Genomic DNA, 16,424 nt, shown 5'->3' on the forward strand with positions numbered 1-16,424 from the left:
AAATATACACTTCAAAAAGTACAACTGTGAAAATGAAGAGAACACCACACAGAGAATAATATATTTGCAAAACATATATCTGATAAGCGATTTGTATCCAGAATATACATATTACTCTTACAATTGAAATAAAAGAAGCATGCAGTTTAAAAATGGGCAGACTAGGGGTTTCCCTGGTGATGCAGTGGTTGAGAGGTTATATTTACATATAAAATGTAAATATATGGACTCTCAACCATTGCGCCACCAGGGAAGCCCCAGGGAAGTCCCCAGTGTTCTTCTTTTTTCCAGCAAAAATGACTGCATTCAAATTCTATTTCTTGTGGGATCAGTATGGGGTTTCCATATAAAATACAAGATGCCCAGTTAATTTTAAATTCGGGCAAACAAAAATGACAGATTTACTATAAGAATGCCCTAAATACTGCATGAGACATACTTAGACTAAAAAATTATATTTGTTGCTTATCTGGAATTCAAATATAACTGGGTATCCTCTGTTCATATTTGTTAAATCTTATAACTCTAGACCACTGGTTTTCTACCAGTGCAGGAAAGGGTAGAAAACTCAAATTCCCATGGGCCCATATATTGGGAAGCTGGCTTTCCTATAATTAGATGTCACATAAACTCAGACAATCAAATAGCCTGTTTATTCTACTATTAGTAAGGATTCTGTCATTAATTTCCATTATGGTGTGAGTATATAGGTCTCAACTATGGAATCAATTAAGCACTCCATGACTATGACTCCAGTGTTTAATTCTGATATGACTTTATCCACCTATTATGTTAGAGAACTTAGTAAAGTACAAATAATACCTATCAATATTTACTTTAAATGTCAATGGACTAAAAGATCCAATCAAGAGACAAGAGTGACTGATTAGATTAAAAAACAAGACCCATCTGTATGCTACTTACAAAAGATTCACTTCAGAACTAAAGACACTCAGAGACTGAAAGGGAGGGGTTGGAAAATGATATTTCACGAAAATGGAAACAACAAGAAAGTAGGGGTAGCAACACTCATATCAGACAAAACAGACTTCATACTCCTTGAAAAAGTTTAGGGCCAAATTAACCCTCAAACAGAAAAGAAAAGAAAGAGCATCTTAACTCCTGATCCACAATCATGTATACCCTTTCTTAAAACATGTTTCTCGGGCTTCCCGGGTGGCGCAGTGGTTGAGAGTCCGCTTGCCGATGCAGGGGACACGGGTTCGTGCCCCGGTCCGCGAGGATCCCACGTGCCGCGGAGCGGCTGGGCCCGTGTGCCATGGCCGCTGAGCCTGCGCGTCCGGAGCCTGTGCTCTGCAGCGGGGGAGGCCACAGCAGTGAGAGGCCCGCGTACCACAAAAAAAAAAAAAAAACATGTTTCTTTATGTAATTTATTATATGCATCACAGTATGATGAACATACTCTTTCACCGAAACAGCACAGTCCTGATTCATATGCACAGCTATCACTCTTAGAAACATCTTTTATACTTGTGTCTACATAGTGTATTATATGCACTGTAGTGTGGTGAACACATGTATTCACTGCAGTAACACTACTCATGCAACAGAAAATAAGCACTTTTAGAAATATCTCTAATGCATGTGTCTTTTTTTAATTGTGATGGGAGGGAGACGCAAGAGGGAGGAGATATGGGGATATATGTAAATGTATAGCTGATTCACCTTGTTATAAAGCAGAAACTAACACACCGTTGTAAAGCAATTATACTCCAATAAAGATGTTAAAAAAATTTAAAAAGAAAAAACAAAACACATACCATGAGATCTAACCTTGTGACAAATTTTTAAATGTACAGTACAGTTTTGTTAACTATAAGCCCAATGTTGTACAGAAGATCCTTAGAAATTTTTGATATTGCATAACTGAAACTTAGTACTCATTGAACAGAATCTCCCCATTTCCACCACCCTCCAACCCCTGACAACCAACATCCTACTTTCTGTTTCTATGAGTTTGACTACTTTAGATACCTCATATTAGTGGAATCATGCAGTATTTGTCCTTCTTTCACTGACTTATTTCACTTAGCACTATGCCCTCCAAGTTCATCAGTGTTTTTGCATTCTAGATGGTCTATTTATTGTTGAAAGTGGGGTAATGAAGTCTACCATTATGGGTTGCTGTGTGATTCTGCCTTCATATGTTAATAATTGCTTGATATATTTAGGTGCTTCAATGTTGGGTACATAAATATCTACAACTGTTATATTTTCTTGATGACTTTTTCATTTTATCATTATATAAAGACATTCTTTATCTCTCCTTCCTGTTTTTCTGACTAAAAGTCTATTTTGTCTGAAATAAGAATAGCCACCCCTGATCTTTCTTTCAAGGATTTTATTTATTTAACCTCAACTGTCATATTTATTAGCATAAAGTTATTCATATTATTCCCTTATCCTCTTTATAAAATCTCCACGAATAATAGAAATACCTGCTCTTTCATTCCAGATATTAGTAATTTTCATATTCTCTCTTTTATCAGTCTGGCTGGAGGTTTATCTGCTTCATTTATCTTTTGAACTATCTTTTGATTTAATTCATTTCTATAATTCTTCACATTTGCATCCATTCATTTTCACTCTTTTCTCTAAAATTTCCTTCCTTCAACTTCACTGTATTTAATATAGTCTTCTTTTTTTTCTAGTTTCTTAAGGTGGCAATTTAAATCATTGAATTTAGATGCTGTTCCTTTCTAATTTAAGTATTTAAAGCTATAAATTTTCCTTTATACACTATTGGGCTGCATCCTACAAATGTGCATATGTAGCCTTTTCATTTTGTTTAATTCAAAATATTGTCCAATCTTTATTTTAAATTTTCTTTGAACCATGGATTATTCAGAAGTATTGCTTATTGCCAAATATATGGAGAGTTTCCAGAAATTTTTCATTATTTTTTTCTTGTTTAATTGCATTGTGATCACAGAACATTATTCATATGATTTTCAATCATTTTAAATATATGAAAATTTGCTTAATGGTCCAGAATTTGGTTTTTCTTGGTGAATGCTCCTTGTGCTCTTGAAAAGAATATGTTTTCTGCTATTGTTAGACGGAATGTTCATGTTAACAAGGTCAAGTTGGTTGATAATGTGGTCAAGTCTCTCAGACCTCATGAGTCTCTTCTTATCTCCTCCCTGTAATCCCTTTGCATCTTGTGAAAACATTTGGCACCCAGCCACACAAGTAACAGCTGAATTATCTGAGCTTAACCCAATATCTTGTCACTACAGGTAAGTATATGGCTTCTTCATGGCCACAAAAGTACCACATGCTTATAGGTCCCAGGTATCAACTATCAGAAAAGTGAAGGGCTTTTGATTTTTGTTTGTTTGTTGTGGTAATATAAACATAGTGTATGAGGTGGCCTTATTTTTTAAATAAGTAAGTGAAGAGTGTCAGAGAGTTATATTTTCTGAAACAAAAGCAAGGTGAGGACAAAGTTTTTTTCTTTTATTGCAGATGTTCACCTTTAAATGGAAGGTGGAAAATTTCACCTCCAAAATTCCACATTAAACATCCCCCCATAATGTTTTCAAAGTAGACACATCCTATATCTAGGTCCACATTTCTGGCATAAGTCACTTAAGACACTTGGTAATTTCAGGCAGATTAATTAAGAGAGGTAGCAATTATGTTTTCAGCTTGAAGTTGATAAGAAACTTCTCATGAACTGAAATTAATTTGGAAGAATGCTCCTTGTAATTGAAAGGGTAATTCAGACACTAAAAGTCCTTTCCCTGGGACCCACTTACTGGGGGGGCTGATCATTTTTAAATTGTGGATACAGATTCTTTCTTGGAGAAAAACTAAAATTTTGTCATATGTTTGACAAATGTAGACATTTACAATAATATCAATTACTGTAACCAATTCTCTTTTAATGTTTTATATTTCCTTAATTTCTAGCTGAAATATTGATACTTAAAATATCTTTAATTTTTTTCCATTTTCCGCAGACACAGTACCAACAGGTTATTTATTAAATGTTATCACTTTTTTTTTTTTGGAGTTATGTGGGCCTCTCACTGTCGTGGCCTCTCTCGTTGCGGAGCACAGGCTCCGGACGTGCTGGCTCAGCGGCCATGGCTTATGGGCCTAGACGCTTTGCGGCATGTGGGATCTTCCCGGACCGGGGCACGAACCCGTGTCCCCTGCATCGGCAGGTGGACTCTCAACCACTGCGCCACCAGGGAAGCCCATGTTATCACTTTTGAGTGACACTGTTCTTGCTTTCCTTAAGAATAGGGGCCATAATGTTTATCATAGGCAATGCTTAAATTGAAGTAATTGAAAAATTACTTTTACCACATTCCTAAACTTCAATTAGCCTCTTTCTTTAACGAGAACAAAACTGCAAGTTATCTTTAACTTTCTCTTGCTTCTACTGATACTTTGAAGCCTGTTCTCGCAGGTCCCCTTAAGACAATTTTTTTCAATAGTGCTCATCCCATAAAGATAGTCCTGAGGCACACTTTACTGTGGACCCAAGTACAGGCTCCGAGCCTCCTCTGAATTCCATCACAGAGACTGCTGGGACTATGTTGCTACTATTGACAAAACTTCTGGCAAGTTTCAAGGAAGTGTGAAGGTAAAGTCCATAGAAAGTAACTCTTCTTTGTTACTGGCTTGTTTTTGTTGTTGGTTTTTTGTTTGTTTGTTTTTTGTTTTCCAGTGATGTGTTGTTTAATTTCTCATTTAGGTTAGACTGTGCAGCCAGGATTAATCTTCTTTCCTTGCTTTAGTTCAGTCCTTTCTCAACGTACACAGTAATCACTGAAAATATCTCTTTATTGACCCCTTAAATCCATTCTCTACATCAGACCCAGTTAACTTTCCAAAATGAAAACATCATATTTCATCCTTACCAAAAACTCTTCTTAGTGTCGAAACAAAATAAAATAAAACATCCCCAGTATAAGAAATGGGTGAACTGGGTCATCAGCTTTGTTTTCAGCTTGGCAGGGGGGAAATTCCCTGGCAATGCTGAAAATCAGAACTTGTATCCTTTCAGATCTCTGTTTGACACAGTTTTATGCTTTCATGTTAGTTGTTGGGGAGTAAAAACATGATATTTCAGCTTTAGACAAAGTTGTATCCCTATTGTTTGCTGCTTTTTTTTTTCTTTTTGATTCTGACCTAATGTCTGTACACCTGGTATCTCAGGTCATCCTTGTACAGACGTCTTGTGTAAATAAAGACTTGGCCATGTTGCTTTTATGAAACTGTGAAATGAAATTATAATCACTCATTTTATGAGTGTTCTGTTTCACAAATTCATCACTCCTCTTCTGCACCATCCCTGAAACTTTCACTTTTTAATGATTTCATCACCTTCACCTTGCTGATTTACTTGTTAGTACAGTAGTAAATTCTAACACAGGCTTGATATCATTTTTTCTAACAATTTTTAACATATTTTTAAACACACAACCTTTCATTTCTTATGAGATTACATTTAAATAATGCAGCATGGTGTGGAGAAAAGGGAATACTCCTGCACTGCTGGTGGGAATGTGAATTGGTACAGCTGCTATGGAGAACAGTATGGAGGTTCCTTAAAAAACTACAAATAGAACTACCAAATGACCCAGCAATCCCACTACTGAGCATATACCCTGAGAAAACCATAATTCAAAAAGAGTCATGTACCAAAATGTTCATTGCAGCTCTATTTACAATATCCCAGAGATGGAAACAACCTAAGTGCCCATCATCGGATGAATGGATAAAGAAGATGTGGCACATATATACAATGGAATATTACTCAGCCATAAAAAGAAATGAAATTGAGCTATTTGTAATGAGATGGATAGACCTAGAGTCTGTCATACGAGTGAAGTAAGTCAGAAAGAGAAAGACAAATACCGTATGCTAACACATATATATATGGAATTTAAGAAAAAAAAATGTCATGAAGAACCTAGGGATAAGACATGAATAAAGACACAGACCTACTGGAGAACGGACTTCAGGATATGGGGAGGGGGAAGGGTGAGCTGTGACAAAGCGCGAGAGAGGCATGGACATATATACACTTCCAAACTTAAGGTAGATAGCTAGTGGGAAGCAGCCACATAGCACAGGGATATCAGCTCGGTGCTTTGTGACCACCTGGAATGGTGGGATAGGGAGGGTGGGAGGGAGGGAGATGCAAGAGGGAAGAGATATGGGAACATATGTACATGTATAACTGATTCACTTTGTTATAAAGCAGAAACTAACACACCATTGTAAAGCAATTATACCCTAATAAAGATGTTAAAAAAATAAAAAAATAATGCAGCATGACATGCAAAGACCTTATGTCCCACTCCTTATTTCCAGTCTTTTATATGACCACGCCTACTTCTTCATGATCTATGTCTGTCCTTCTCAATCTTTCTGAGGTGAAAGACCAATTTTTCCCCAAATTTATTATGCACCAAAGATTTTGTAAAATATAATGAAAATGAGAGTGATTTCAAACACAAAATGAAAAGGGAATACAAGGCATTTTCTTGTTTTATTATTCGATTAACATACATGGAATCGCTCTGTTGAACTGGTATAAAAGTTTCTAAACATTTACTTTCAGTTTTTATATTTATCTTGTTATGGACAAGTAGCAAATATTCCCTAGTCTCCTTCTGTTCTTTGGCGTTGCTTTGTGCTTCAGATATTTCCAAATACATAGAATCCCTACAACATTCAAAACCGAAATATTGTTTATCTCCATGCTTTCACTCTCTCAGGTTGGAGTGTCCCCAGAGTTGGCCTGGTATATGCCTTTTTCTTTTATTTTTTTAAATATATTTATTTAGTTAGTTAGTTTTGGCTGCATTAGGACTTCATTGCTGCGTGTAGGCTTTCTCTAGTTGCGGCGAGCAGGGGTTACTTTTCGTTGCAGTGAGCGGGCCTTTCATTGCAGTGGCTTCTCTTGTTGCAGAGCACGGGCTCTAGGCTTGTGGGCTTCAGTAGTTGTGGCACGTGGGCTCAGTAGGTGTGGCTTGCAGGCTCAGTAGTTGTGGCTCACGGGTGTAGTTGCTCCGTGGCATGAGCATTTAAAATTTTTATTTGTATTTCCTTCTATAACACAAATAGAGGTAGAAAATGACTAAGAATAAAAATATGAATAAGAATAAGGATTAAAATAATGAAGATCCATCTGGGAATATTTAAGAATAAAATTCTGATTATTTTACCACAGAATTTTCAGGTCTATATCTTCCATATCTTTTAAATTTTTTAAACGTCATGTTTTTTCTGGAAATTACCACATTTTTAACCTGTGAGGAGCTGGCATTACCTAAGCTATTATACTATCATTGTGATGTAATTACTTAGTAGGTAAGCATTAGTAAAATTTATATACTACGGCATTTATTACAGTTATTACACAAAAGATCTTAGTATTTAATACAATTAGGAGAGACGTCTAAAAAATACGACTCAGGATATGAACATTTTAGGTAGTTAGGTCTCCGCTTTAAAATATTTCATCAGAAGGAGGCAGCAGAGAGCAGCCATTGTGGCCTGACGGGCCCCGAGGAAGACCCTTCTCCCTCCTCTCTGCTGCGCCTTCTAGGGCTGCTGCTGTCGGATAGCCCCTGAGCGTAGCAGTGCGTGCTGCGATGCGGTACCTGGTCTCAAGATTCTGCACTCCAAGAAAAATCTTATTTTCTTTAAATTTTTTATTTACTTATTTATTTGTTTTTTTAATATCTTTATTGGAGTATAACTGCTTTACAACGTTGTGTTATTTTCTGCTGTGTAACAAAGTGAATCAGCTATATGTATACATATATCCCCGTATCTCCTCCCTCTTGCATGTCCCTCCCATCCACCCGATCCCACCACTCTAGTTGGACAAAAAAGCTGATGATACTCCTGTGCTATGCGGCTGCTTCTCACAAGCTATATATTTTGCATTTGATAGTGTATAAATGTCCATGCCACTCTCTCACTTCATCACAGCTTACCCTTCCCCCTCCCTGTGTCCTCAAGTCCATTCTATACATCTGTGTCTTTGTTCCTGTCCTGCCCCTAGGTTCTTCAGAACCTTTTTTTTTTTTAGATTCCATATATATGTGTTAGCATACAGTATTTGGTTTTCTCCTTCTGACTTACTTCATTCTGTATGACAGACTCTAGGTCCATCCACCTCACTACAAATAACTCAATTTCGTTTCTTTCTATGGCTGAGTAATATTCCATTGTATATATGTGCCACATATTCTTTATCTATTCATCTGTTGATAGACACTTAGGTTGCTTCAACGTCCTGGTTATTATAAATAGAGCTGGAATGAACATTGTGGTACATGACTCTTTTTGAATTATCATTTTCTCAGGGTATATGCCCAGTAGTGGGATTGCTGGGTCGTATGTTAGTTCTATTTTCAGTTTTATAAGGAACCTCCATACTGTTCTCCATAGTGGCTGTATCAATTTATATTCCCACCAACAGTGTATGAGGGTTCCCTTTTATCCACACTCTCTCCAGCATTTATTGTTTGCAGATTTTTTGATGATGGCCATTCTGACTGGTGTGAGATGATATTGCATTGTAGTTTTAATTTGCATTTCTCTAATGATTAATGACATTGAGCATTCTTTCTTGTGTTTGTTGGCAATCTGTATATCTTCTTTGGAGAAATGTCTATTTAGGTCTTCTGTCCATTGTTGGATTGGGTTGTTGGTTTTTTTTGATATTGAGCTGCATGAGCTGCTTGTAAAATTTGGAAATTAATCCTTTGTCAGTTGCTTCATTTGCAAATATTTTCTCCCATTCTGTGGATTGTCTTTTTGTCTTGTTTATGGTTTCCTTTGCTGTGCAGAAGCTTTTACCTTCCATTAGGTCCCATTTGTTTATTTTGGTTTTTATTTCCATTTCTCTAGGAGGTGGGTCAAAAGGGATCTTGCTGTGATTTTTGTCATAGAGTGTTCTGCTTATGTTTTCCTCTAAGAGTTTGATAGTGTCTGGCCTTACATTTCGGTCTTTAATCCATTTTGAGTTTATTTTTGTGTATGGTGTTAGGGAGTGTTCTATTTTCATTCTCTTACATGGAGCTGTCCAGTTTTCCCAGCACCACTTATTGAAGAGGCTGTCTTTTCTCCATTGTATATTCTTGCCTCCTCTATCAAAGGTAAGGTGCCCATATGTGCATGGGTTTTTTCTGTGGGCTTTCTATCCTGTTCCATTGATCTCTATTTCTGCTTTTGTGCCAGTACCATACTGTCTTGATTACTGTAGCTTTGTAGTATTGTCTGAAGACAGGGAGCCTGATTCCTCCAGCTCTGTTTTTCTTTGGCAATATTGCTTTGGCTATTCAGGGTCTTCTGTGTTTCCATACAAGTTGTGAAATTTTTTGTTCTAGTTCTGTGAAAGATGTCATTGGCAGTTTCTTAGGGATTGCACTGAATCTGTGGATTGCTTTTGGTCATATAGTCATTTTCACAATGCTGGTTCTTTCAATCCAAGAACACGGTATATCTCTCCATCTGTTTGTATTATCTTTAATTTTTTCATCAGTATCTTATACTTTTCTGCATACAGGTTTTGTCTCCTTAGGTAGGTTTACTCCTAGGTATATTATTTTTTTTGTTGTAATGGTAAATGGGAGTGTTTCCTTAGTTTGTCTTTCAAATTTTTCATCATCAGTGTACAGGAATGGAAGAGATTTCTGTGCATTACTTTTGTAACCTGCTACGTTACCAAATTCATTGATTAACTCTAGTAGTTTTCTGGTAGCATCTTTAGGATTCTCTATATATAGTGTCATGCCATCTGCCAACAGTGACAGAGTTACTTATTCTTTTACGATTGGATTCATTTTATTTATTTATCTTCTCTGATTGCTGTGGCTAAAACATCCAAAACTATGTTGAATAATAGTGGTGAGAATGGGCAACCATGTCATGTTCCTGAACTCAGAGGAAATTGTTTCAGTTTTTCACCATTGAGAATGATGTTGGCTGCGTGTTTGCCATATATGGCCTTTATTATGTTGAGGTAGGTTCCCTCTATAACTACATTCTGGAGGGTTTTTATCATAAATGTGTGTTGAATTTTGTCAAAAGTTTTTTTGCATCTATTGAAATGATCAAATGGTTTTTATCCTTCAGTTTGTTAATAAGGTGTATCACATTGATTGATTTGTGTATATTGAAGAATCCTTGCATTCCTGGAATAAACCCCACTTGATCATGGTGTATGATCCTTTGTATGTGCTCTTGGAGTTTGTTTGCTAGTATTTTGTTGAGAATTTTTGCATCTTTGTTCATCAGTAATATTGGCCTGTAGTTTTCTTTTCTTGTGATATCTGTCTGGTTTTGGTATCAGGGTGATGGGGACCTTGTAGACTGAGTTTGGGAGTGTTCCTCCATCTGCTATATTTTGGAAGATTTTGAGAAGGATAGGTGTTACCTCTTCTCTAAATCTTTGATAAAATTTGCCTATGAAGCATGTGGTCCTGGGCTTTTGTTTTTTGGAAGATTTTTTATCTCAGTCTCAATTTCAGTGCTGTGATTAGTCTGTTTATAGTCTCTATATCTTCCTGGTTCAGTCTCAAAAGGCTGTGCTTTCTAAGAAGTTGGCCATTTCTTCCAGGTTGTCCATTTTATTCCCATATAGTTGTTTGTGGTAATCTTTCATAATCCATTGTATTTCTGCAGTGTCAGTTGTTACTTCTCCTTTTTCATTTCTAATTCTATTGATTTGAGTCTTCTCCCTTTTTATCTTGATGAGTCTTGTTATCAATTTTATTTATCCTCTCAAAGAAACAGCTTTTAGTTTTATTGATCTCTGCTATCATTTCCTTCATTTCTTTTTCTTTTATTTCTGATCTGATATTTATGATTTCTTTCCTTCTGGTAAGTTTGGGGTTTTTTGCTCTTCTTTCTCTAATTGCTTTAGGTGTAAGGTTAGGTTGTTTATTTGAGATGTTTCTTGTTTCTTTAGGTAAGATTGTATTGTTATAATCTTCCCACCTAGAACTGCCATTGCTGCATCCTGTAGGTTTTGGGTCATCGTGTTTTCATTGTCAATTGTTTCTAGGGAATTTTTGAATTCCTCTTTGATTTCTTCAGTGATCTCTTGGTTATTTAGTAGTGTACTGTTTACCCACCATGTGTTTGTATTTTTTACAGTTTTTTTCCTTCAATTGATATCTAGTCTCATAGCATTATGGTCAGAACAGTTACTTCATATGATTTCAATTTTCTTAAATTTACCAAGGCTTGATTTGTGACCAAGATGTGATCTATCCTGGAGAATGTTACATGAGCACTTGAGAAGAAAGTGTATTTCATTGTTTTTTGGATGGAATGTCCTATAATTATCAATTAATCCATCTTGTTTAATGTATCATTTAAAGCTTGTGTTTCCATATGTATTTTCATTTTGGAAGATATGTCCATTGGTGACAGTGGGGTGTTAAAGTACCCTACTATGATTGTGTCACTGTCACTTTCCCTTTTATGGCTGTTAGCTTTTGCCTTATGTATTGAGGTGCTCCTATGTTGGGTGCATAAATATATACAATTGTTATATCTTCTTCTTGGATTGATCCCTTCATCATTATGTAGTTTCCTTCTTTGTCTCTTCTAATAGTCTTTATTTTAAAGTCTATTTTGTCTGGTATGAGAATTGCTACTTCAGTTTTCTTTTGATTTCCATTTGCATGGAATATATTTTTCCATCCCCTCACTTTCAGTCAGTATGAGTCCCTAGGTCAGAAGTGAGTCTCTTGTAGACAGCATATATATGGATCTTGCTTTTTATCCATTCAGCCAGTCTATGCCTTTTGGTTGAAGCATTTAATCCATTTACACTTAAGGTAATTATTGATATGTATGTTCCTTTGGCCATTTTCTTAATTGTTTGGGGTTTGTTATTGTAGGTTTTTTACTTCTCTTGTGTTTCCTGCCTAGAGAAGTTCCTTTAGCGTTTGTTGTAAAGCTGGTTTTGTAGTGCTGAATTCTCTTAGCTTTTTTTTTTTTTTTTTTTTTTTTTTTGCTGTACGTGGGCCTCTCACTGTTGTTGCCTCTCCCGTTGCAGAGCACAGGCTCTGGATGCACAGGCTCAGTGGCCATGGCTCACAGCCCTAGCCACACCACAGCATGTGGGATCTTCCCAGACCAGGACATGAACCCGTGTCCCCGCATCGGCAGGCGGACTCCCAACCGCTGTGCCACCAGGGAAGCCCAATTCTCTTAGCTTTTGCTTGTCTGTAAAGGTTTTGATTTCTCTGTCGAGTCTGACTGAAATCCTTGCTGGGTAGAGTAATCTTGGTTGTAGGTTTTTTCCTTTCATCCCTTTAAATATGTCCTGCCAGTCTCTTCTGGGTTGCAGAATACCTTATAGGTATTCCCTTCTACATTATTTGTTGCTTTTCCCTTGCTGCTTTTAATATTTTTTCTTTGTATTTAATTTTTGATAGTTTGATTAATATCAGCGTGTTTCTCCTTGGATTTATCCTGTATGGGACTCTCTGCATTTCCTGTGCTTAATTGACTATTTCCTTTCCCATATTACGTAAATTTTCAACTATAGTCTCCTCAAATATTTTCTCATTCCCTTTCTTTTTCTCTTCTTCTTCTGGGACCCCTGTAATTTGAATATTGGTGCATTTAATATTGTCCCAGAGATCTCTGAGACTGTCCTTAAATTTTTTCATTCTTTTTTCTTTATTCTGTTCTGCGATAGTTATTTCCACTATTTTATCCTCCAGGTCACTTATCCGTTTTTCTGCCTCAGTTATTCTTCTATTGATTCCTTCTAGAGAATTTTTAATTTCATTTATTGTGTTGTTCATCACTGTTTGTTTGCTCTTTAGTTCTTCTAGGTCCTTGTCAAACGTTTCTTGTATTTTCTCCATTTTATTTCCAAGATTTTGAATCATCTTTACTATCATTACTCTTAATTCGTTTTCAGGTAGAATACCTATTTACTCCTCATTTGTTTGTTCTGGTGATTTTTTATCTTGCTTTTTCATCTGCTGTGTGTCTCTCTACCTTCTCATTTTGCTTAACTCTCTGAGTTTGAGGTCTCCTTTTCACAGGCTGCAGGTTCATAGTTCCCTTGTTTTTGGTCTCTGCCCCCAGTGGGTTAAGTTGGTTCAGTGGGTTGCGTAGGCTTCCTGGTGGAGGGGACTGGTGCCTGTGTTCTTGTAGATGAGGCTGGATCTTGTCTTTTTGGTGGGAAGGACCACATCCAGTGGTGTGTTTTGGGGTATCTGTGAACTTATTATGATTTTCAGCAGCCTCTCTGCTAATACACGGTGTTGTATTCCTGTCTTGCTAGTTGTTTGGTGTGGAGTTCCCAGCACTGAAGCATGCTGGTCGTTGAGTGGATCTGGGTCTTAGTATTGAGATGGAGATCTCTGGGAGAGCTTTTGCCATTTGATATTACATGGGGACAGGAGGTCTCTGCTGTACCAATGTCCTGAACTCGGCTCTCCCACCTAAGAGGCTCAGGCCTGACACCAAGCTGGAGCACCAAGACCCTGTCAGCCACATGGGTCAGGGTGGCTGCCCCATGTGGCTGACAGAGGAAAAGGGAGAAAAAAAAGAAAGGAAGAAAAAAATAAAATTAAATTAAAAATTATTAAAATAAAAATTAAAATATATTATTAAAAAATAAAATCAACCAAACCAATAAACAAATCCACCAATGATAACAAGCACTAAAAACTATACTAAAAATAACCCAACAAATGGAAAGACAGAACCGTAAGACAAATGGTAAAAGCAAAACTATACAGACAAAATCACGCAAAGAAGCATAAACATACACACTCACAAAAAGAGAAAAAGGAAAATATATATATACATTAAAAACAATAGAAGAGAGCAACCAAATTAATAAACAAATCTACCAATGATAATAAGCTCTAAATACTAAACTAAGGTAAACATAAAACCAGAAACAAATTGGATGCAGAAAGCAAACCACAAGTCTACGGTTGCTCCCATAGTCCACCACCTAAATTTTGGGATGATTTGTTTTCTATTCAGGTATTCCACAGATTCAGGGTACATCAAGGTGATTGTGGAGATCTAATCCACTGTTCCTGAAGCTGCTGGGAGAAATTTCCCTTTCTCTTCTTTGTTCACACAGCTCCTGGGGTTCAGCTTTGGATTTGGCCCCATCTCTGCGTGTAGATAAACTGAAGGCATCTGTTCCCCGCCGAGACAGGACAGGGTTAAAGTAGCAGCTGATTATGGGGCTCTGGCTCACTCAGGCCAGTGGAAGGGAGGGGTATGGATTGTGGAGTGAGCCTGTGGCAACAGAGGCCAGCATGACATTGCAACAGCCTGAGGCATGCCATGTTTTCTCCTGGGGAATTTGTCCCTGGATCACGGGACCCTGGCAGTGGTGGCTGCACAGGCTCCCAGGAGGGGAGGTATGGGTAGTGACCTGCTTGCACACAGGCTTCTTGGTGGCTGCAGCAGTAGCATTAGCATTTCATGCCTGTCTCTGGTGTCTGCACTGATAGCCATGCCTTGCACCCGTCTCTGGAACTCGTTTACTTGGTGCTCTGAATCCTCTCTCCTCACACATCTTAAAACAATGGTCTCTTGCCTCTTACGCAGGTCCAGACTTTTTCCTGGACTCCCTCCTGGCTAGCTGTGGTGCACTAGGTCCCTTCAGGCTGTGTTCATGCAGCCAACCCCAGTCCTCTCCCTGGGGTCTGAATTCCGTAGCCCGAGTCTCAGCTCCCAGCCCCTACCCACTCTTGTGGGTGAGCGGACAAGCCTCTCAGTCTGGTGAGTGCTGGTCAGCACTGATCCTCTGTGCAGGAATCTCTCCACTTTGCCCTCTTCACCCCTGTTGCTGTGCTTTCCTCTGTGGTTCCGAAGCTTCCCCCCTGCCCACCCCCCATTTCCACCAGTGAAGGGGCTTCCTATTGTGTGGAAACTTTTCCTCCTTCACAGCTCCCCCCCAGAGGTGCAGGTCCTGTCCCTATTCTTTTGTCTCTGTCTTTTCTTTTTTCTTTTGCCCTACCCAGGGGCGTTTCTTGCCTTTGGGGAAGTCTGAGGTCTTCTGCCAGCGTTCAGTAGGTGTTCCGTAGGAGTTGTTCCACATGTAGATGTATTTTTAATGTATTTGTGGGAAAGAAGGTGATCTCCATGTCTTACTCTTCCACCATCTTGAAGGTCACCCCCCAACCCTCCATAGAAATCTTGCCGTGATTGGATAAGACCCCCAGATAAATATTCTAACCTTCGACCTGTTCACTTTTACATCCCTGAAAATGAATCACCATTGGAACAAAAGCTAAGAGAATTAAGTCAAAAAACACAAGAATGGAACCAACATTTCTGGGAAAACCAGAATTTGATTTTTCATAAGGAAAAAGAAGAACTTATTCACTCAAGACTAAATGCCAAAGGCCTGTAACTGAGACCTGAATCAGGTCAAAAAGCAGGTCCTTGTGCACTAGGCCCATGTGTCTCCATCCTGACTGTGGATTCCAAGCTGGCTGTTGTTCAGGAAAGTGATATTAAAGCCAAGCACTGTGTGCCTGTTTTCTGTGTTTTTGAATTATACCAGTTTGAAAGAGAACAGAATAAAAATATTAATAAAATTTCACTTGAAAAGTTTGACTCCACTGATGGGAATTATTTGGAAGCTGGCTGCAGTGTTACAAAGGCCTCACCTGACCAGTGGGCCATGGTTGTTGGAGGTCCCTAGGTCCAGGCCCTGAGGAGAAGCAGCTGTCCTGGGAGGTGTATGCACACAGACCTGGAAGTAGTTGAGGCTCCTCCATCAGACCCCTGGAGATGGCAGAAGCGCTTACAGGGAACTTTTCTCCATTTACCCCAGTGAGGCAGACAGTGTTTCCAAAGTTTTCTAGAACAGCTTGCTGTGTATCATGTCCCTCTGTTTCGATTCTTGTAAAATCAGCATTGTTTCAAATAGGATTATGTGGTTGTAAAATGATGAAGCTCTCTTTGTACTGTGTCCTGGAGCCATGGCGGGGGAGAAGGGAAATCTGCCTCAGCAGTGGGAAAGTGGCCTTCAGAACCAGGTCACAAGCCTGTCCTCTGAGCACAGACATCTGGCTTTTACAGAAAGCCACTTAGCAAAGAGTTTTTATTCCAAAATGAGGTGTGGCAGTAGAGTCAAAAGGCTGGATTTCTTCTGTGGCTTATAAACTTTTGCCACCAAAGATGATTTCCAAGGAGAAATTCCAGAGACCAGAGGAAGCACATCAACCGCATACCCCACCCCCAGCCCCATCCCCACCCCAGGCTTTTAAGGGCTGTGTGGATGGACGAGGATGACTCTGAAGAGGAAAGCCAGACACCCAGTGCCGCTGAGTGCTGTGATTCCTGGTGAACACTGCGCAGCCTGTCAGTTCTGTGGGCTGTTAACCCAGGTGTCCACAGAGGTCCTCAGGGAGTGGAGT

The sequence above is a fragment of the Lagenorhynchus albirostris genome, chromosome 2 (assembly GCF_949774975.1).
Source record: "Lagenorhynchus albirostris chromosome 2, mLagAlb1.1, whole genome shotgun sequence".
In the NCBI taxonomy this organism is placed as follows: Eukaryota; Metazoa; Chordata; class Mammalia; order Artiodactyla; family Delphinidae; genus Lagenorhynchus; species Lagenorhynchus albirostris.